Raw genomic sequence first — 23197 nt, 5'->3', positions numbered from 1 at the left:
CAAGCTAGATAAGTTTGCAAAACAATGCAAGTTAGCTAAGTTTGCAAAACATTGCAAGTTAGTGAGTTTGCAAAACAATGCAAGTTAGTGAGTGCAAAACAATGCACAAGTTAGATAAGTTAGTAGGGGTGCAAAACAATGCACAAGTTAGTGGGGTCCAAGACAATGCACAAGCTAGTGGGGTGCAAGACAATGCACAAGTTAGTGGAGTGCAAGACAATGCACAAGTTAGAGGGGGAGTGCAAAACAATGCACAAGTTAGAGGGGGTGAAAGACAATGCACAAATTAGACGGGGAGTGCAAAACAATGCACATTTTAGTAGGGGTGCAAGACAATGCACAAGTTAGTAGGGGTGCAAGACAATGCACATAATGAGCAAGGCAATGCCAGTTATAAGGGGTGCAAGATAATGCACATAATGAGCAAGACAATGCTAGCTATAGGGGGTGCAAGACAATGCACATAACGGGCAAGACAATGCCAGTTATAGGGGGTGCAAGACAATGCACATGAGCAAGACAATGCCAGTTATAAGGGGTGCAAGACAATGTACATAACGAGCAAGACAATGCCAGTTATAGGGGTATGCAAAACAATGTAAATAGCGAGCAAGACAATGCTAGTTATATGAAAATGCAAGACAATGCGAAAGAGGCGTGCATGACAATGTGAGGTAAGGAAATGCATGACAATGCAAATGACGTGCGAGACAACGCATGCATGACAATGCAAATGAGATGCGCATGCCAATGCGAATGAGGAAATGCCTGACAATACAAATGAGATGTGCATGACAATGCAGATGAGGAAATGCATGACAATGCAAACGAGATGTGCATGACAATGCAGATGAGGAAATGCATGACAATGTAAACGAGATGTGCATGACAATGCAGATGAGGAAATGCATGACAATGCAAATGACGTGTTCATGACAATGCATGTACTGAAATGCATAAAAATGCATATGAGGAAATGCATGACAATGCAGATGAGGAAATGTATGACAATGCAAATGAGATGTGCATGACAATGCAGATGAGGAAATGCATGACAATGCAAATGACGTGTTCATGACAATGCATGTATTGAAATGCATGACAATGCAGATGAGATGTGCATGACAATGCAGATGAGGAAATACACAACAATGCAAATGAGATGTGCGAAACAACGCAAATGGAGGGGCGCAAGACAACGCGACCTAAGGGATGTGCATGACAATGCAAGCATGGCGTGCGCAACAACGCATAAGAGATGTGCATAACAATGCAAGCATGGTGTGCGCGACAACGCATATAGTACATGCATAACAATGAAAGGATGGTATGCGCTACAACCCATATAGAGATGTGCATAATAATGCAAGCATGGTATGCGCTACAACGCATAAGAGATGTGCATAACAATGCAAGCATGGTATGTGCTACAACGCATATAGTACGTGCATAACAATGCAAGAGCAAAATGACGTATAACCAATGCGTGCTCATTATAACACAACAAAACATTGTAATGCAATGTATTTAAAGCAATTTTCGAATCTCGCAAGAGACAAAAGGATACGAAAAAGGATACTCCTTGCGCGCACCGAGCATCGCACACGGAAGACATGGTTCGAGGTCAACATGAAGGTCGGTTAAGCTTCGAAAATGTACTTTCTTGCACTGTCTTGAGAGATGAAGGTCCCAAACCACATAACTGACCCAACCAAGGGTGTTGGAGGTGCATCGACTGCAAGGAAAGTCCATCGGCCATCCATCGGCCACAAAATAAGCTCATCGGCCAAATATGGCAATTTCGGGGCAATTTTGTCTTTTAGCCAAGGGTCTTTAAATATAACGTTCCAAACGTTATATCCTCACTTCTCCAAGCTCGAAAATCCTCCCTTTTTCTCTCTAGGTGATTTCCTTCGCTTCGATCCGTGTTTTTCTCTTGTTTTCGAGCCTTTTCCATCGTTCGATTCACGAAACCCTTCCCGTTTCGCACACTTTGAACCGATCGAAATTCATTTTCAGTGTCCCTTTCTTGGTTTCCATCATTGGGGATTGTTTCTCTCGAGTTATACCTCGATCTTCGTGCCTTTTCCACACTCCGACCTTTTCTCTCATTTTTCACCCCTCGGGGTTGACTTTTAGGTTGACTTTTCGCATTCTCACCCATTTTTCACACTTTCGGCCATTTTTGCACTCTTCTTGAGATGGCAGACGACATTCCACAGGGTGAGGCTCCCTCAAAGATAGATGTGGACCCTGAGGTCAAGCTCCTACCTCTTCGCATTCGACCATTCGATCCGGCGACCTATAGGTCGGCGATACACGTGTTGCCTCCTGACGACATCCGCCACTTCAGGAGCTATGCGTGGGCGCGCCACTGGAGCTTTTGCTGCGCGAGCCAGAGTCACATCTGTCCTATGGCGCCGTTGAGGTATACTCCTTCTTTGTTTCATTTTCTGGAATGTAGAACATATACCTGCGATAGTCGATACTGCTCTTTAACTGCTTAACTTGGACACACTGACACATCATATGCGCAGTTCGCCGTGAGCACACCCATATCCGATATCTCTATAAACTTGAACACATGCACACACACTGCATTTTCAATTGAATAACCCAAACACATTGATACGTCATATGCTGTAGTTCATCGTAAGCACATCCACACCCAATATCTGTGTAGACTCGAACACATGCACACACACTGCATTTTCAACTGAATAACGCGAACACACTGATACACCATATGTGTAGTTCACCTTAAGCACACCCACACCCAATATCTGTGTAGACTCGAACACATGCACACACACTGCATTTTCAACTGAATGCATTCAAAAACTGTATTTCTAACATTGCTTCGCAACTGCTTGTTTTGAACACAAGGAGATTCCCATGCCTTCCGGGGGTATGGGAACACCGTTGCCCATGGTTGGTACATGGAGCTACCCGATGCGGTCTACTACATCGTCGACCGGGCTGGCTTTGGCTCTTTCTGCATGGGACTCTCGCACCTCACTGCAAGTAGGCCCCTTCTTGCTGCCTAGGTGGAGAGGTGGTAGGATACCACTGACTCCTTCCACCTTTCTGCCGCGGGGGAGATGACGATGACTGCCTTCAACTTTCTCGATGCTCATCGGCATTGGGGTAGGGGTGATACGATCCCCTTTGATACATATATGGACGAGTGGGATGCCGTCTAGATACACTTGCTCGGCGCTCAGCCACCTCCTGCCCGGCCAGGGTTCGTGAGGTACTCATGGTTCGAGGTCCACTTCCAGATTCAGGTGCCCACGACTCGCGAGGAGGAGGAGCAGTACGCTCGCGACTTCATCATGTTCCTGCAGAGGACCACACTCTTTGCTGACCGAGCGAACACTGTCGCCCTTTACTTGTTGAGCGCACTGGTGGACGTGACCAGGATCCGCCGCTACGACTAGGGTGGCGCAGGCTTGGCCACTCTCTATGGATATATAAGCTCATCTTCTCGCCGCAGTGGACACCTGCTCGGAGGATACTGGCGAGCCTGGAAGGTACACCTTCCCTTTCTGCTTTACAGTTCTGCTTTATATTTTCTATACACCGCACACACTGCGCACGCAATTTGCTTTACACTAGTTGTACACTGCACACACGCAATCTGTTTTACACTGCACACTATTTTTTTATTTTTGTTTTATTCTGCATTCTGCTTTATCTGATAAGCATACTAATATTTACCCTGTTACACTCTGTAGTTGTGGGTGTTCGCCTATTTCCCAAGGCTTGCCCCAATGCTTGATGTGGAGATCCCCCTTGGCGTTCTATTCTCTCACCACTTCGATGTGAGGTGCGAGCGGAGGCCATAGGAGTCCTTCATGTTCTTCCGCCGATATTTTGATACCATCACCGCCGCAGAGGTATTTCAAACTTTAGAGTTCATTTAAGCTTCGCTTTACATTGTACTTTCAACAGTAGATAACAAACTGTATATCTTGTCATTTGCAGATCACTTGGTAGCCTTGGGCTCCGTTGCCAGAGGCAGTCAAAGATCAGTATGCGGGCGCTCGGGAGACTGGCCGATTCAGGGTTCTACTTGAGGGCCCGGTCTGTCAGGCATGGTACTTGGGGGAGCGCTTCCTGCGCCAGACCCTTGGCTTACCGGAGCAGATAGTTCCGCGGCCACCTCCTACCCACATGAGGCACGCAGAGAGATACACCTTGGTGGAGATGATTGACTATACGATCGGCTGGGACTCCGAGTTCTTCAGGGACGAGGGTGACTACACCGAGTTTATTCAGGCTTATCTCATGCGACCTTTGACCGGTGCTCGCCGAGCCGAGAGAGAGAGGCCTGCGACGCCAGTGGCAGGAGTAGGAGCATTGAGGACGACTCAGGCCTGTGGGAGGAGTGGGTCCCGGAGAGGACAGGGAGCTGGTGAGCCAGAGCTGCCTACGACAATGACATGCCGAGGATAGGGTGGGGAGATGTACCAGATACCCACCGCTCCTCCTCTGGCTGATCATGAGCTTGTCGGAGTCTACGACTCAACCCCGGTATATACTACTATACTTTGCATTCTGTACAGTTATTTCATTTCGTTTGATATTCCACAGAATACTAATGACTTCAACACTTTTGCAGGCTTCCGTCGAGTACACTCGCCAGTCTCTGGGGCTGACTGCCTCCGTGATGGGGATGTTGTAGCGGAGCATCGACCTATTGACCATCTATTGTATCCCGGTATGTTCCATCAACCGCAATCTCAAACTTTGCATAATATGTTTCATATTGATCTGATATACCACATTGTCGACATGACACTTGATACACAGCACTCATGGCACTGATACACTTGAACTCACATACTGCTCACAGCATTGCTCGCGGCATTCATACACTGTACTCAGACACTGCTCACAGCATTTATACACTATACTCAAACATTGCTCACAGCATTCATACACTGGACTCACACTGCTCACAGTATTCATACACTATACTCACACATTGCTCACAGCATTCATACACTGTACTCATACATTGCTCACAACATTCATACAGTGCTTTGCGTAGCATAACTGATGCATTTGCCATTTGTTCCTTTCAGGCCCCATTCTAGATTCCGGCCGCGGGAGGTGCTTCAGCTGGACCATCCGTACCTGCCCGAAGAGAAGGGGGAGTCAGGCCGAGGATGACTATCCACAGCCGAGGCAGACACAGGCACCCGCGCTGAGAGCAGTTCATGAGAGCCCTCCCCCGATGATTCTGATGAGGAGGCGGCGTCGTCCCAGGGTGAGGCCAGAGACAGCTCAGACTCTGACTACGGAGCCGGCGGTGGTGATCCTGGACCCTCGTCTAGGAAGAGGACCATGACGGATTCTCGTGCTCGAGATGACTGACACTGATCCAGACATTTACTGCTTTTCTTCTTTTTGCTTTGTTCAGAGATTTTGTTGTTTTTTTCCTTTTTTCCTTATTTCTTTTTTTTTTTTTTTTTTTTTTGCTAGCAGTTTGAGCACATTGTACTGCCTCAGGCAGGTTTTATTTTCTCAAAACTATGTACTTTTGCAAGAGACATATCATGAAATGAAATTACTATTTTGTTCAAAAAGTGTTCCATTTGTACATTCTATGCATCGCATCGCATTACATAACAATGTAAATGAGATTGAACTTTTGTTTTGAAAACCAAACACTCGAATTGCAATTAATCAGGTAGTGAACCAACTAACGACAAAACATCTTGATAAATAAAACAAAGACCTCAACAAGCTAACCAAGTGTAAATACAATTCGATAAGCAAAACAAAAACTTAAAGAATACAAGATACAACTCGATAAACAAATGGACAATAACTCGATAAGCAAATAGGCGTGACTTCGCAAAATCAACACCGGAAGACATCGGAAGTGGAACCAATCACAAGTTCTCAGCATGTTCAACACATAGACTGCTCATAGAACAAGGGAAAAGGCCATTGACCATAATAAATGGCCATCGGCCAACATTTTTAACCAATCGGCCAAAAAGGATGGTCGGTCGGCACTATTTTTGGCCGATCGGCCAAAAATGGCAAGAACCTCCAGAATGTTGACACCTGTCTTCCACTCAACACCTTATCTTCTACAAAAGCCTCAACTTCGTAGTTTTCCTCATTTCAACACTAATTTGTACCAAATGGAAGAGTTTTTTGTCCAAAATCTCGCAACTTGGATTGCCAACTTGGATGGCTCAGAAAGGCTAAATTTTTGGGGCTTCGGCATAAATGCACTATTCACGTTCGGTCACACCCCGCTGCGTTTTCCGTTCCTCTATGCCGCAGCAAGGTTTTGGAATCCAGTGACACATGTCTTTAGCTTTGGCGGACAAGAGTTGTGTCCCACTTTCGAGGATTTCCAAGCTTTAATGGAATCCGAGCGCGATGAAGAAATCTTGCCTCAACTCTGGTTTGGCCACGTCCAATCTTTAGGAAGGATGTGCGGCCTTACTTTCCGCGATTATCTTGGTCATTGATTCACGATGGAGAGCTGGATATTCTGAGCTTGGTTTGTCGATTTTCTGATGCTGGTGATTGCGACGACCATCATTGGCAAGGTTATCAGCAACACACGCTTTGCTTATGCATGCTATCTCACTTCTTGCTTGGCCCGGGCTCGGGAGGGTTTAGCACTTGTTTGATTGAGGTCGCCGAGGGCTTGAAAGAGAGAAAAAGCTGCATCGTTATGACGCTAGTAGAAACATTGATGGATTTGGACGCTTTTCATTGTCGGGAGACGGCTAGGCTTGCGGGGAGTCCACTACTATTGCAGGTAATGTTTCCCACCCCATCTCACATTTGTATTGCTCATATCACTCGGCCCTCTGGCTCAGTTTTTCTCCCAAAACCCTTTGCTCACTTTTTCTCTTAATGTACACCTCTTCATTCTTTAATCTCTTATTTTTCATCCCTCCCCAGGTGTGGTTGATGGGCAAGTTGAGAGTGGTGGACTCGTGTCCGGCATATTTAGCTCGTAGCTATTCTTTTCAGCAACGTCTAGCCGGTGCTCTGGATGAGGGATGGTGGTATGACTGGATGTGCAGTTTGTCCGCAGACTGCATTGCTTGGCGTTGCCCTTGGCTCAATCTACCGGCGATGAGCTATAGCATGACTCGCCAGCCCGGGATCCAATTGATTGGCCTGACACACTGCGTGTTCTATTTTCCTTTCCAACTCCGACGCCAGTTCGAACATGATCAGACTTGCCCAGAATAGGGGATTGAGTACCCTGCTACATTTCTGATCCAAGGCGCACAGCTAGCTCGGTATGCCACAGCCTGGAGGACGAGACAGCTTCTAGCCCCCGCTCCTACTTTCAACTGCACCCTCTCTGATGAGTGTTTAGATTGGCTCAATGAAGAGACACAGATAAGGCCCACTTTGGCATCAGAGGCTTCGGCCAGCTCTGGGAGGGGACGCAGGAACACCTGACTATGCCCCAGATTTATTTGCTTTTAATCAGAACTTTTAGGTTTTCTTTATGAATGTAATGAAAATCAACTTCAATTTTGTATTCAAGAGCAAGAGAACTCTGTATTGAAATCAATGAAATTGAAGGTTATGGGTACTGAAAATTTTTCGTTTGGTCCAAAAATGGTCTAAGTTGTAAAAAGATTAATTTGAGCAAAATTAACTTTTATTAAAACTTTTCAAAACCATTTTCGATATGGATCAAAACTGGACATGCCTGAGATCTGTCACTGAGATGCACAACCCTAGATTCTAACAACTGGAAAGTTGCCCCTAGTTTGAGTAGCACTGCATCGGAGATCATAATCAAGCTCTTGAATACTGAATAGACAAAGATGACCAAGGCGATCACATGGACAAAGTTAATCGGGGAAGTGTTTATGGCTGGACTTCAGGATGAATTTGCCTACATATCCCAAAGATGAGAATCAAGCCTTACGTTGTTCGGCTAAGGTTCACTCGTGTATTAACCCTCACCTTTTACGCTCTAACTTTTGCCAAGGCCGCCCTTTGCGGGTTTTCAACCTTGCGAGCTCAGTTTTTATAACTTCAAATTTTTTGTGCTCTAACTTTTGCCTAGGTCGCCCTTTCGGGGTTTCAGCCTAGCGAGCCTCTCAGGGAAAATATTTCTTCAACTTGTCCATGTTGATCGATTGGGTGAACTCTAGGCCATCTAGATCCATCAGAACGACAGCTCCACCCGACCAGATAGACTTGATGATATAAGGACCAGTCCAATTAGGTTTGAACTTGCCCCTAGGGTCGTGGATGGGAGCTCGGTTGTCTATGAGCACTAAATCTCCTTTTTTCAAATTCCTGGACTTAATTTTCTTGTTGAAAGCCCTAGCAATTCTGCATTGATAACCCTGAACATGGTACAATGCTTTCAGCCTTCTTTCATCAAACAGCATGAGTTCTTCGAACCTGCTCTGCTGCCAATCGGCCTCAGTTATCTGACATTCAGCCAGTAATCGCAAAGACGAAACTTCAACTTTGATGGGTAGAACGGCCTCCATCCCATAAACCAATGAATACGGAGTCGCCCCAGTAGAAGTTCTAATTGGTTCGGTAGCCCCACAGAGCAAACGACAACTTATCTGGCCAATCCCAGTAGGTTTCTACCATCTTCTGCAAAATGTGTTTGATGTTCTCGTTGGCGGCCTCAACTGCTCCGTTGGTCTGCGGCCGATATGTGGATAAATTATGAAAAGCCACATTGTATTTGACCAACAAGTCGATCACTTCTTTCTTGAAGTGGGAACCATTATCTGAAATGATCTCGCTCGGGACCCCGTAGCAACAGATGATGTTGTTCCTGATGAACTTTGCAACATGCGAAGCCTTCAACACTGCATAAGATTGGGCCTCAACCCACTTTGTGAAATAGTCTATCGCGACCAGAATGAACTCATGCCCATTGGACCCCTTCGGAGTAACAGCCCCGATCACATCAATCCCCCTGACTGAAAATGGCCATGGCGAAGTCATGTTGTATAGCTTCGACGGCGGAATGTTCATGTGGTTTGCATGGATCTGTCATTTGTGGTTTCGCCGGACAAAGTCAATACAATCCTCCTCCATGGTGGACCAGTAGTAACCCTATCTAAGGATTTTTTGGGCTAGCATCACCCCGTTCATGTGCGCTCCGCACTCTCTTCCATGGATGGCCTCCATTAGGCGCTTCGACTCTTCAGCATCAACACACAGCTTATGCATTCCTAGATGACCTCTCTTGTACAGTTTACCCTCGCAAACGATGAACTGAGCGGCCATTCTCCTAATTGCCCTTTTATCTTTGGCATTTGCCCCTGGTGGATACGCCTCTTTTTCCAAGAAGTTCCGGACATCGTAATACCAGGGGTTCTCATCTTGAACCTCATCTATGGCAGCAATCAACTCGTAGGCCGACACAAATTTCTGGTCAATGATGATCAGACCCATCCAGACTCCAAAAGGGATGTCTATCATATAAGATAGAGTTGCTAGTGAATCTGCGAACCTGTTGTTCTCTCTTAACAGATGAGCGAAGTTCAGCTCCTCAAACTGAGGAATCAACAAGTCCAAGGTCTGGTGGTATATTCTCATCTTTTCTTCTTTGACTTTCCAATCTCCTTTAGCTTGAGATACAACAAGGTTTGAGTCCCCAATGACGTCCAACTGTTTTGCCCCTAGTTCTAGGGCGACTTCTAAACCAGCAATACATGCCTCACATTCTGCTTCATTGTTCGAGACTTTGAACCGGAGTTTGAATGGTAAAGGGATATGGGAATTGTTGGGTGCTATTAGCAACACCCCTATCCCATAACCGTATTGGTTTGACACCCCATCAAAGTACATCGTCCAAGTTTCATCTTCGACATACAAAATGGCCTCGTCTGGGAATAGGTACTCAACTGCTTCATCCCCTTTCACAGGGTGATCGGCTAGGAACTCCGCTACCGTTCTTCCCTTTACTGACTTGCGAGTCACATACTTCAGATCGAATTCGGAAAGCAAAAGCAACCAACGGGCTAGCCTACCCGTAAGTGCCAGTTTCTCGAAGAGATATTTGATGGGATTTAATCTTGAAACCAGTATTACGGAGTGAGCTAATAGGTAGTGCCACAGCTTCCTGGTAGCCCATACCAAGGCCAAACAAGCCTTCTCGAGCGGAGTGTAGCGGGTCTCGTAACCCAGCATCTTCTTTCTCAGGTAGAAAATAGCTCTCTCCACCTTGTCCTCGGACTCTTGTGCAAGCATGCAGCCCATTGTAGTTTCAGTCACTGAAAGATACAAAATCAACGGTTTCCCCGGCTCAGGCGGTGACAACACGGGTGGGTTCTGTAAGTGTTGCTTAATCCGTTCAAAAGCAGCTTGGCATCGGCCGTCCCATTGGAACTTCGTTCCTTTCTTTAGGAGACCAAAGAGTGGTTCACAAGTCAAGGTTAATTTAGCAACAAACCGTCTTATGAATTGCACTTTACCTAGAAAGTCTCTACCTCCTTTTCAGTCCTTGGTGGTGGTGGCATTTCTAAGATGGCCTTGATTTTGGAAGGGTTGCCTTCGTTACCTCTCTGTGTAATCAAGAACCCCAGTATTTTCCCTGCTGTAACACTAAATGTACATTTATGAGGATTCAGCCGCAACCGAAACTCTCTGATCCTTTGGAAGAACTTTTGCAAGGCGATGTAGTGGCCCTCTCTTTCCTTGGACTTGACAATCATGTCGTCCACGTACACCTCAACCTCTTTGTGGATCATGTCATGCAATATTGTGGTCGCAGCCCATTGATATGTAGCTCCAGCATTCTTCAACCCAAATGGCATCACCCTATAACAATAGGTCCCCCACGGGGTGGTAAAAGCAGTCTTCTCCTGGTCTTCGGGTGCCATTACAATCTGGTTGTAGCCTGAAAAGCCATCCATAAATGAGAGCAATGCATGCCCCGCTGTGAAGTCCACTAATTCGTCGATATGTAGCAGAGGAAAGTCATCCTTCAGACTGGCGTTGTTCAAATCTCTGAAATCCACACATACCCAGATTCTGCCATCCTTCTTCGGCACTGGAACGATGTTGGCTAACCAAGTTGGGTATTCAGATACCAACAGGAACCCTGCGTCAATATTCTTCGTGACCTCTTATTTGATCTTGATAGCCTAGTCTGGGCGGATCCTTTTGAGTTTCTGCTTAACAGGTCGGGCCTCTAGGTCAAGAGGGATCCGGTGCTGTACAATCTCAGGATCGATTCCAGGCATGTCTTCGTAGGACCATGTGGACCTGAAATCTTTTAATAAAGCGACTAAGCGCTTGCGCTCCTCCGAAGACAACGTGGACCTGATCTGGACCAGCCGTGGGTCCTTCTCAGTACCAATGTTAATTTGGGTGATTTCCGCAACCAGCGGTTTTACAAACCTCTCCTGCTCTTGTTCTAGCAAATATTTCAAAACCGGAGGAATTTCTCCCTCGTCGTTTTCATCGAAGTTTTTAAAGCCTGAATTAATGCAATAAATCAAGGGTATAGAAAAGTAATCGAAGGCCATAGCCACACAATTCTCATTAAGCACATCATCCAGTCCATCTGATTCTTCTGTTACAACAGACTCAAAAGAGAAAGAAAAAGACGACCTAGACAGGATTGTGGCATCCGGGTTGTCACCCCCAGGAATACCGGACTCAGACTTAGACGAGCTGGAACCTGATTCCGACCCTACAAACTCAGTGGAATCAGATTCCGGCTTACTACCTGACCTGGTACTGCTCGATAAGAATCCATCCTCGTACTACCAGACGAGGGAGGGTGCAATGGATGCATCCAAAATGTTTGAAGGTGGGCTCGCAGCCATTTCATTTCCAATCATAGACACTGAGAGATTATCCCTTAAGCACTCATGTACGATCGGAGGATCTGATAGTAGGCAAGCCAGTGCTACCCCCATTTCAATCTCAGTGCTCTCGGAATCCACTTCCTTACACTGCTCAACCTCAGCTGATGGGTCTGTCTACTCCTCAGCAATAACATCCTTAGATAACTGCAAGTCGAAGAAGATCTCAAATCCCGGCAGGTGCCTTTTCTCTGCGTTCAACTATGGCTCTGGGAAACTGCAGAATGGAAAGTCTTCCCCCTCCCGGACGAAGCGTCCGTTCAGGGTGCCCTGAATAGGCCGATGTATTAAATCAAAATGCCTCCCGGTCTGCTTGGCTTTGGCTCTCCCAGCCATTTCTTTACCTTTTCATACCCAGTCCTCTTTGGTGGGCAGATAACCCAGGCCAAAGGTATGCGGGTTGTGCGGCACTTCAGCCGATACTACAATGCCCTTCCGGTCACTTTTTCCTAGTCCTATCCCAGGGATGTGCCGAAGTTTGTTCATGAGGTACACCGACTGTGCACTGACATACAACCTTTCATCAACAGCCAAAATGCTCTGTACGACCCGGGCCTCGGCTAGGGTAAATCATGATGGGAAAACATCCTCCGTGCCATGCTCGACTTCCAGAACTGGTGTAGACACCTCTGGCGGTGGATGAATCGATGAATTCCCAAAAACTATGGCCACCCCTTTCCCGTGGGGGTATTTCAACATTTGATGCAAAGTGGAAGAGACTGCCTTTACCTGGTGCAGTCATACTCACCCCAAGAGTAAATTAAAGGTCGCAGGAACGTCCAAGACATGAAAGTCAATCTCGTGTTGTCCTGGACCAACCTGTGTCTGGATCTTCACAGTCCCTATCACTTCTCTGCTAGTATTGTCGTAGGCCCTTATCACCTAGGCAGTTGGCTCAAAGTCCACGGGTTTCAACCTGATTGCATATGATGTCTTCGACGGGCATACGTTAATAGCGGATCCTGTATCGACAAGAACCACCGGTATCCATTTGTCTCTACATTCCACAGAGATGTAGAGAGGTTTGTTATAATTTGCACCCTCAGGCAGTAGTTCCTTGTCAGAAAAGGTCAACGTCGGGGAAACTCCTCCTGGAAAAACCAATCCTACCAGCTGCTCAGGGGTGGTGTCTATTGAAAGTTTGGTCTTGTCCATTGCTGAAAGGATAGCTTGTCTATGAACTCTTGAAGCCATAAGCAGTCCCCAGATGGAGATGTTTGCTTGTATCTTCTTAAGCTGTTTCAGCACAGCCTCTTCTTCGAGCAGCTTTTCTTTCTGCTTTTCCTCCTCCTTGTCCTTTCCGGACGCCTCTGGTTGATCTAAGTGTGGGGGCTTAAAACACCGCCCACTCCTAGTCATGTGGTCAACTTCACCAATATACCAGGTATCATCCGGCTGGTTATTCCCCCAGTCCTCATCCGTGTGGGAAAGACATAGGTCATCATCTTCCCACTACATACCATCGGCAGCCGACAGACATCGGTCCGGCTCCGTTACAACTATTCCTGTCCCCACAGCACCTTCCGTTCTTATGCACGCAGCACCTTCCATCCCCACAGGGGCTTTGGCTTTTCTAGTCCTCTCAGAATCTTTGATCATTTCCCACTCAAACTGCTTCAGTACAGCCTGCTGTTCAGTTTCTTCAGTTCTCAAACTGCCCATATTTTGAGCAAAATTCTGAACAACGGTGCTCTCCGGCGATGCACTTTGCTTTTCGGCCCTTCCGGCCACAGTTGATGTCCCCATCCCTGATGGATCTTGTTTTAACTGAGGTTGTTCAACAATATCCGGCTGGTCGTCAAGCCACCCAGTAGATTCTGCTAACCCATACAAACCAAGCCAGTTGACAGTCACGTCCCCTAAGTCTTGCTATTCAAAGAACTGCATATTTGCAATGTCAGCTTCCAGCTCAGCTAGGTCATCTAACTCCTGATTAGGTCCATCCTCTCGTACTACACAAATCTCTGCCCCCACTGGTAATTCCACATCCGGCCTAGTCTGGCCTGTTGATATAATGTAACCGCTCGGGTCGTACATGAAACTATCAGACCCCTCAAGCTTTGTATAATTCTGATCTGCACCCGCAGTTGACCCACTTCTATCTTCGGTAGCCGCCACCGTCTCAGGTTGGGTTTGGGAGATGTCCAATACGCACAAGTCAGTGCTGTCGGGAATGAACACCTCCAGCTTGGGTAGGTGATAAGGGGTTATATATATACTAGGGTCGTATGACACAACCCCAGTTTGGATTACATTAATGCGTTTGGGAGGTGGAGCTTGGTTATGTGGTGGGAGAGGGTTAGTTGTGACATTCGGTTTCTCCAGAGGCACGATCACCCTGTTATCAATGAGATCCTGAATCTCATGACGCAATCTAAAGCACTGGTCGGTGTCATGACCATGCTGTTGGTGAAAGGTGCAGTACTTGGCCGGGTTATGGGAAGCGGGAAGTTTATCTGGTAGTGGCCGCGGCTCTAGGGGCTTCAAGTGCCCTTTCTTGATCAAAACCCCCAGAGCTTTGGACAGGGGCATGTATAGTGGAGTGAAGGTTCTTTGGCCTCGGGGTGAATACTTGGTTGTTTGTGAGCTACTTCCGGACGCGCCAGTGAATGGTGTAGCTATAAGGGTTCTCGAGTTGGTGGTGGTGACCATTCCCACATCTGAAGATCTGCCAACTGCAACACTGCTTGTGCCTGCATTTATACTGCGGTTGAATGCCCTCTTGGGCTGCTCTCTATCCTGGTCAATCAGACCCTGTTTCATTGCATCCTCGATTTGCACCCCTATCTCATGTAGATCTGCAAAGGTGGGAAGGGGGAGAACGATCATCTTTTACATAAGCTTTGGCTGGGGGTTGCGCATAACCATTCGAATTTGATCTTTGTCAACGGGCCTGATGGTTATCATCAAGGCCTTGGCCCTCCACCGGGTCACAAAATCGGAGAAGCTCTCCTTCGGCTCTTGCCTAGTTGTCTCAAGATCACAGGTTGTGACCTCGATCTGTGTATTGTAGGAGTATTGAGCTATGAAGGCCTTGGCCATCTCCTCCCAGTTCCTCTTGACAGAATCCTCCAGTATTGAGCTATGAAGGAGCTTGGTGTGAAGCGGATGCTCTAGTTTGTTGTTGTAGCCTGGCAATTAACTCTGCCTGTTGGGACATGACCTCGACCTGTTGTTTGGCAAATTCTACTTGATAGGCAGCGTCCTGCAAAATGGTTCTCATACTTTCCCAGAGCTGACGCATCATCTCCTCCATACCTGCCATATTGTACTGATCTACCTGAATAACCAGTATATCTGTCCCTACAATAGAAACTGAGACCTCAGCCTGACTGTTCACTGGTGAGGTATACCACTGATCTAGCGACCGCTGCACCGATACACTGCATCCTCTTGACCTCCGTCTGGTAACTGGGGGTAAAGAAAGGAACACTGCTTGTCCGTCTATCAGATCCCTAGATCGATTAAGTCTACGACCTCTGACCCAGAGTGCTTGGGGGATATCTAACTGGTTGGATACAATGGTGCTAAACTACCTTGCAAAAAGATAAATAAAGCATAATAAGGAAATAATGAACAGAAAAACGGACAGCATAACAGCTTTAAATAAAGACAACACACAGTTGCCAAACACACGCTGAATGAACTGTTCTCAACCACTGATCATTGTTCCCAAAATTAATGCCCCAAATCTGAATCTGATATCCGCCGATATAACTGATTCTGAAAGTACTGATGCCCGCAGGCCTGATACCCAGACTTGCAAACTGATACGTGCATTCCTGTAGAGGCCAACTCAAAAAGCACATAGCAAGCAAATGAGAGCCAAAACACCCCTATGTTGGGGTAGGGTTTCCCTATCCTATTTTGTCAGGAACTAGGCTTTCACTACGCACGCAGCGGTTTCAAACAACCTACAATCGGGTAAGCAACATGTCCTAGTTTGGAATAGTTACTACGGATTCCGATATGCACTAGGTCGAATGGTCAAAAGGGTGCCCCGGTAAAAACCGAGGTTTGTGTTCCCGTCGTGGCAGAGCCCGCAACCGGCCAGCCTTATGCCACGCTTCTCAAAGCATGCCTCCGGCAAACCGTTCAGGAATAGCATACGACAAACACGGTGTCCTAGGCGCACCAATGCACATGCAATGCAAAGAGACACATAAATGTAATCAAAACAAGATATCATGAGTTCGAGTCAAGTTCTCTAACTCCCCAGCAGAGTCGCCAGAAACTATAGACACGCTCCGGAGAACTCCCGAGAGAATCTTGTTTTGTTCTCTAGCTGCTACAGTTCGGACTCAATGTCACGGTTCTGAATCTAATCCCGCAAAGTGCAATGCGAGACCGATAAATCACCAAAGAGTCCAAATTCGGAAAATCGTTTTGGAAAACTGATTTTTAAGAAAGAAGTGCCAAACATGGACTGCTTTGCCAGATATAGAGTCTCCACCTAAATATTTTGTTTTGAGGGAATTTAGGAAACCCGACTCGTGCCTAAGGCCACGTGTCCGTCATCACCAAAGTTGCCTCGGCTTGGGAACTTGGGTACGATTGGGGAAGGTCATGCAATGAGCACCCCCGCTCGCCCGATCCGAAGATCGGCCTGCACTAAGTATGATATCCTATTTTTTAAAACACATGCGTTCTTATACTGGTTATTAGCTAGAATTACTATGTGATGCGCATAACACACAAGTATAGACTAGATCGCCAAATTTGGAACAAAGCATTGCAAATCCGTTTGAAAACAGTTTGAAGTTTGCTACTCGCGAGTAGGCTAAAATACGGATTTCAATGAATTGTCCCAAGTCAAGTAATCCAACCTTCACCCATAGGCATTCAGGCAGTTATATCATATAAGCGATTAGCCTCATGGCAAGCATGCTGTCATGGCAAAACTCACACTCATGCAAGATACTAAAGCATAAACACTCATAGTGTACTCTGAGCCAAAACAAGAAACTAGTTAGAAATCATGCATGATCCTAGTTCATGTTAAAATGGCTAATGCATCGCATACAAAGTGCAACTAGAATAGGCTCGGCTAATCTAAAATGGCATATGAGATACGACAATTCGATACATGTATTCAACTTGGAATTGAAATACAATGTAGTGAGTATGATGCGCCGAGCCTGGTGCATGCAATACAGATGAATGGTGCAAACATGCATAGCATAAAGATGGAAATTGAAATATGCCCTAAAACTAACCATCGAAAACCGGTAAGTAAAATGGAGAAAGAAGTGGGGGCTAGAAGATATGCATCACACCCATGCACGCTTATTACATAATTGCGCCCTCTCGACGAAGGGACCAAAAGAATAATACAAATCAATCTAATTAACTAACTAACAAGCTAATTAATTAATTACACAACCAAATCGAAATAAATAACTATTCTAAGTTATTAAAACACTGAAATGGCCTCGAGACGAGGGATCAATGTATGCTCGGACGGCTTCGCTCAGAAATCCATCGCCATGCTTCATGTTGCCTCTATTTACACTGCTCTGTACCTCTGAAAATTGTGCCAACTTCTGTGACACTTCTGAACCACCTTGTGGGCATGCTGTGAGGCCATCGGCCAAAAGATAGGGTCATTGGCCATGGGAAATTGGTCATCGACCAAAAATAGGGCTCTCGGCCAAATAATGTTAGCCGATCGGCACTGAACATGGTCGATCGACCATCTCTTCCTGTGAAAAGCTCATGTTGCTGCAACAGAGGACAGACAGAGCATGGCAATACATTTACAGGACAATGTCTGCACAACTACAGCCTTTATCATGTTTGAGACTCAAAGGAGTGTAGTTCTCGACCCTCAGACCACCAATCACGCATTTCAATGCATGATGGCCAAAGACGCCAAGTGTGCAATTCAATATGGAATGAAATGCACAAAAACACACAAGGGGCTCCAACCTCTATCATGCTTGATCAAGAGGCGAAGGATGCACACATAATGTAATGCAAACATGCAAGCACGATGCGAACAACTCAAGCATGCAACAAGTATGCAACAAGATCATGCAATGCATCTAATATGCAATAGGCATACAACCTAACATGTAAACATGCATGGCATGCAACAACATGCAAAATGAAGCAAGCATGCAACAACATGCAAGACAAGCATGCAACAACATGCAAAGATGGACTTAATCTAAAGTGGACAGCTCTTAAACATGCCCAAATCAGTGGCCAAAATGCTAAGAAATGATGGACAAAAGCACATACAAACATGCACATGTAATGGCCTATCGCCTAGGCATAAAAGGGAAACTTTCAAGAGCACTTAAAAGGAGATAAATATGGGCATGTGACAAACATGGTAAGCTATGAAATTATGTTAGGAAAGGTGCCAAACCAATCAAACAAAGCCAGTAAATCATGCAAGAAGGCTCAAGGCTCAAGTCTAACCATGGGGTTCAAACCATGGCTATGCAAAGTATGAAGCAAATGGCAAGTATGATCCAAAACAGTCCTAGATCATGTCAAAATGAGCCAAAAACATGCAAGGACCAAAGCCAAAATAAGCTAGAACAAAGGACCAAAACATGAGGCATGCAAGGCCACAAAAGGGGTGTTATACTACACCTATCAAAACCAAACATGGCATGACTTAAGCAATGAAAAACAGAGTTATGGCATGGTAAAACAAGACCAAAAACCCACTTAGATGGCATCCCAAAGACCTAAACATGATGGCACACACAATGACCCATTCATGAGGCATAAAACATCAACTCTTTAAAGCATTAAAGGAGCGACAAGTCCAAGTGTTTGAGCATGAAACATGGGCTGAAATGACATAACAAATGATGCCAAATCATTAAAATGAGCCAAGTAAAGCATGCTAGTGACTTGAACACCCAAAGCTAACAAGCTAGAATGCCTTATGGCTATACAAAGCATGGCATATATGGTCAAAACAACTCAAATTAGAGCTTAAGCATGTTACAACAAGGCTAAAAGCTTCATGGAGTCGAGCCAAAATCATGCTAGAAACGTGGCTTTGACACAAGATGCATGTTAAGGCAATAGAGAGGATTACAAGACAAGTACATGGTGCATGCAAGAAGCCATTAAACCAACCTTAGACAGAGGTAAAACATGGCAAAATAACACCGAATACTTGCTGAAATGGAGCTAAAACAAGCTAAGCAAACATGCTACAAATATAAGCCATTTATACAAGCATACAAGACAACAAGGAGAGGGGATGACCCTCTCCTATTTAAGACCTCAAAACCACCTTTTCACCACTAAAAATCCTCTAGATTTTAGTGGTAGGAAGGTCGTGCAAAGCTAAGAACAAGATCCAAAAGGAATGGCCTAAAACAAGGCCTAACAAGGCCTTGGAGGGGGTAAACAACCCCAACCCAAAAAAAAGACCTTAAACAAAGATCTAAAGCATCAAAAATCAGAACTTTTATCATCTAAGAGCTAAGCTTAAAACAATAAGAAAGAAGGGTTAAAAGCTTAAGCAAGAATAGGGTATTAAAAGCAAGAATGCTCACCCTTGTAGAACCTCTTCAAGAACAAAGCTCCAGCTGGTTTTCTGAGTTCAAACCAACCCAAGAACTCTGAAATCAACCTCAAGAGACATCAGCTCCAAGAGGATGGTGTATTGTTAGGTGTTTGTGTGCAATAGTAAGACAATACTACACTTTCGAGTACAAAACAAGGCTAAACAAAGAAGAATAGATACAAAAGTATATCTATCCCTCACGACTCAATTTTCTGAACACTTGAGAAGGGAGGAGATGGTTCTCTCTTATATAGAACCAAAAGCAAAGCTTCTTGAGGAAGCTAAGGAAAGGGGCAAATCCCTCCATACACGTGTATGGAGGGGGTGAATTGTGCATGCCAGCTATGACAGCTGGCATAAAGTATCTGTATAAAGCAGATGAACAGGGTTTGACTAGAAAACATGGCCGATCGACCAACATAAGTGCCGGCCGACCAAATAATGTGCCGATCGGCCAACACTTTTGGCCGATGGCAGGAAAACAAGGTCGATGGCCTTAAGCCTTGGCCGGTGGGATGAGGGGATGGCAAACAAGCCACCCTCTTCCCTCAGAAGCAAAAACACAAGTGTTTAGTCCACAACCAAGCACAAAACAGACAAGTTGAGAGATCTTAAGGCAAGGCACGTAGCCAAGACCTCCGAGAACTCAAAACAAACACCAGCATGGATGATCATCGAGTGTTCAAACGATGACGTCCAAGTCTTGAGGATGATAAAAAAATGGGGTGTCTACAAGTATGCTAAAGCGTAAACACTCACAGTGTACTCCGAGCCAAAACAGAGAACTAGTTAGAAATCAATGCATGATCCTAGTTCGTGTTAAGATGGCTGATGCAACACATGCGAAAATGCATCCAAATAGGCTCGGCTATTCTAAGATGTCATGTGAAATGCAACTTGATAATCATGTATTCAAATCGGTATTGAAATACAATGCAGTTAGTATGATGCACCGAGCCCAATGTATGCAAGACAAATGAATGGATGCACACATGCAAACATAAAGATGCTAATCAAAACAGGCCCTAAAACTAACCACTTAAAGCAGGTAAGTAAAAGGAGAAAGAAATGTGGATTGGAAGACATACATCGCACCCACGCACGCTTATTACAACAATTGTGCCCTCTCGACGGAGGGTCCGAATAGAAGCTAAGCTAGCTATGCTGAGCTAATCAACTAATCTAATAATCTAATTAGACTAATTATTACACAACCAGATTGAATAACTAGTTACAACTAATTATTACAAAATTTTAACTAATTAAACAAATTAATTAAGTTACAAATTCAAGCTAATTAATAAACAAAACTTTAAACTATGCTGCTCCAACTCTAATCGGAGAAGCGGAAGATGTATGCTCGATTCTCTTCCCGAAAACTCTCTGGATGCTCTTTAGAGGCTCTGTCTGCAGGGTGTCCTTGAGAACTAGCTGCTGGATCTTACCAAAAAAATGCTGAGGAATACACCAGTCGCCTGTCGGCCCTGAAGAGCTACTGCCGACCATCCTGCCGACCAAGAGTGCACACTACCAGCTATCGACAATGCACTGCCGGCCAACAATAAGGGGGGTGCTAGCCACTGGTGTGCTGTGACACCAAGCTGCAGCAGAGCACAAAATAGAGAAAATGGAGGGTCTCCCCAGGGTATGTACACACCATGCCACTCCATAGCACCTCAAAACATCAAGGGAGAGACATAATCGGATCCAAGACCATCAATCAAGCATTTGGAATGCATGATAGCCAAAGATCCAATCTTGTACACATTTAATAAATGCGATGCAAACAAGACTCTAAATCTACTACCTCATCATGGATGATCAAAGGCAATAAAGACCAGGGAAGATTGGCTCACTTTCATCACTTTGAGTATGAAGTGGACCAATCAACCTTGTGTTCAACATAACATCTGGTTGAACACAATGCAATGCAAACAACATATGTAATGCAACATAAGCATACCAAATGCAATGTGACCAGAACAAGCATGCGACAACATGCAAACTAGCAAGCATGCAACAACATGCAACGTGACAAGCATGCAACAACATGCAAAGATGGATAAGCATGTAACAACATGCAAAGGTGGACTTAAACCAAAATGGGTAGACCTCAACCATGCCCAAATCAATGGCCAAAACATGTTAAGATAGAAGCTCAAAGGACTATACAAACATGCATGCACTTTGGTTCGCAAACAAGGTATGAAGACAACAACTCTTAAGCATGAGCAATGAATGAAAAGCATGGATGTATCACAATACTATAGGCCCTAAAATCATGCATGGAATGGTGCCAAACCACTCACATTAGACATGGATAGCATGCAAGAAAGCTCAAAGCTTGAAACTAGCAAAGGGACTTAAACCATGGCCATGCAAAGCAAGCCCCAAAAGGGCCAAGGGCAACCAAAACAGTCCCAAGGCAAGTTAAAATAAGACCAAAAATATGCTTGAACCTAGCCAATACAAGATAGAACAGAGGTCCAAAAAGCATGAGGCATGCAAGGCTAACAAGGGGTATTACACTACACCTATTACAGCCAAACATGGCATGACTTAAACAATGAAAGTCAAAGTTATATCATGGTAAAATAAGCCCAAAAACCCACTGAGATGGCATCCCAAAGGCCTAAGCATAGAGGCATGCACAATGGCTCATTCTTGAGGCATAAAGAGCCAAACCTCCTAAGCATTAAAAGAGTGACAAGCACAAGTATATGACCATGGAATATACTCTAAAATTACATGACAAATGATGCCAAATCATGAAAATGGTCCAAGTAATGCATGCTAGTGGCTTGGAAACTCAAAGCTAGTGAGCTCGATTGAACCATGGCTATACAAAACAATGCATGCATGGTCAAAACAACAAAAATCAGAGCTTAAGGATGCTAAAATATGACCAAAAGCTTCTTTAAGTTAAGCCTAAAGCATGCTAGAATAACATGTTAAAGCATGATGCATACTAGGCTAATTCATGGAATTACACTACAAGTGTATGGAGCATGCAAGGGGCCATCAAACCCACCCAAAATAGAGTCATGGCATGCTAAAACAATACGAAAAAACCTACTGAATTGGAGTCAACATAAGCTAGAAAGACATGCTCGAACGTGAGACACACAAAGCTAGTTTGTGAGATTTACACTACAAGTGTATTAAGCATGCATGGAGTGACAAAACCAAGTAAAAATAGTGGCATGCCATGCTAAAATAAGCCCAAATACAAGCTAAGATATGGCCAACATAAGCTTAACAAACATGCTCATACATGAGGCATTCAAAGCAAGTATTGAAGACATAAGGAGAGGGGATGACCCTCTCCTATTTGGGACCTCAAAACACCCTTTCCACCACTGAAATTCCTCTGAGTTTCAGTGGTGAGAAGGTGAAAACAAGGGGGTCCCAAGATCTCACAAAGAAGGCACAAAAGCAAGGCCAAACAAGGCCTAAGAGGGGGTAAACAACCCCAAATACAAAAGTGACCTAAAACAAAGATCTTAAACACCAAAATTTAGAACTTTTTACAGTAGGAAGTTAAGCTCAAAACAGCATGCAAATAGGTTCAAAATCTTAAGCAAAAATGGGGGTTAAACTAGTCCAAGAACTCCAAAAACAACTTCAAGGGACCTCAGCTCCAAGAGTATGGTGTTTGAGTGTGTGTTTGTGTGTTAAAGTAAGACAAAACTACACTTTAAGGCACAAAATGAGAACAAACAAGGAGATATAGATACAAAATTGTATGTATATCTCAAACCTCCAAATTCTGAACCTCTGTAAGGGAGGAGGAGCCTCTCCTTATATA

Source organism: Camellia sinensis, chromosome 3, assembly GCF_055761805.1.
Source record: "Camellia sinensis isolate YWXY chromosome 3, ASM5576180v1, whole genome shotgun sequence".
NCBI lineage: Eukaryota > Viridiplantae > Streptophyta > Magnoliopsida > Ericales > Theaceae > Camellia > Camellia sinensis.
The sequence above is the reverse complement of the archived record's forward strand: the minus strand, read 5'-3'. Positions refer to the sequence as shown.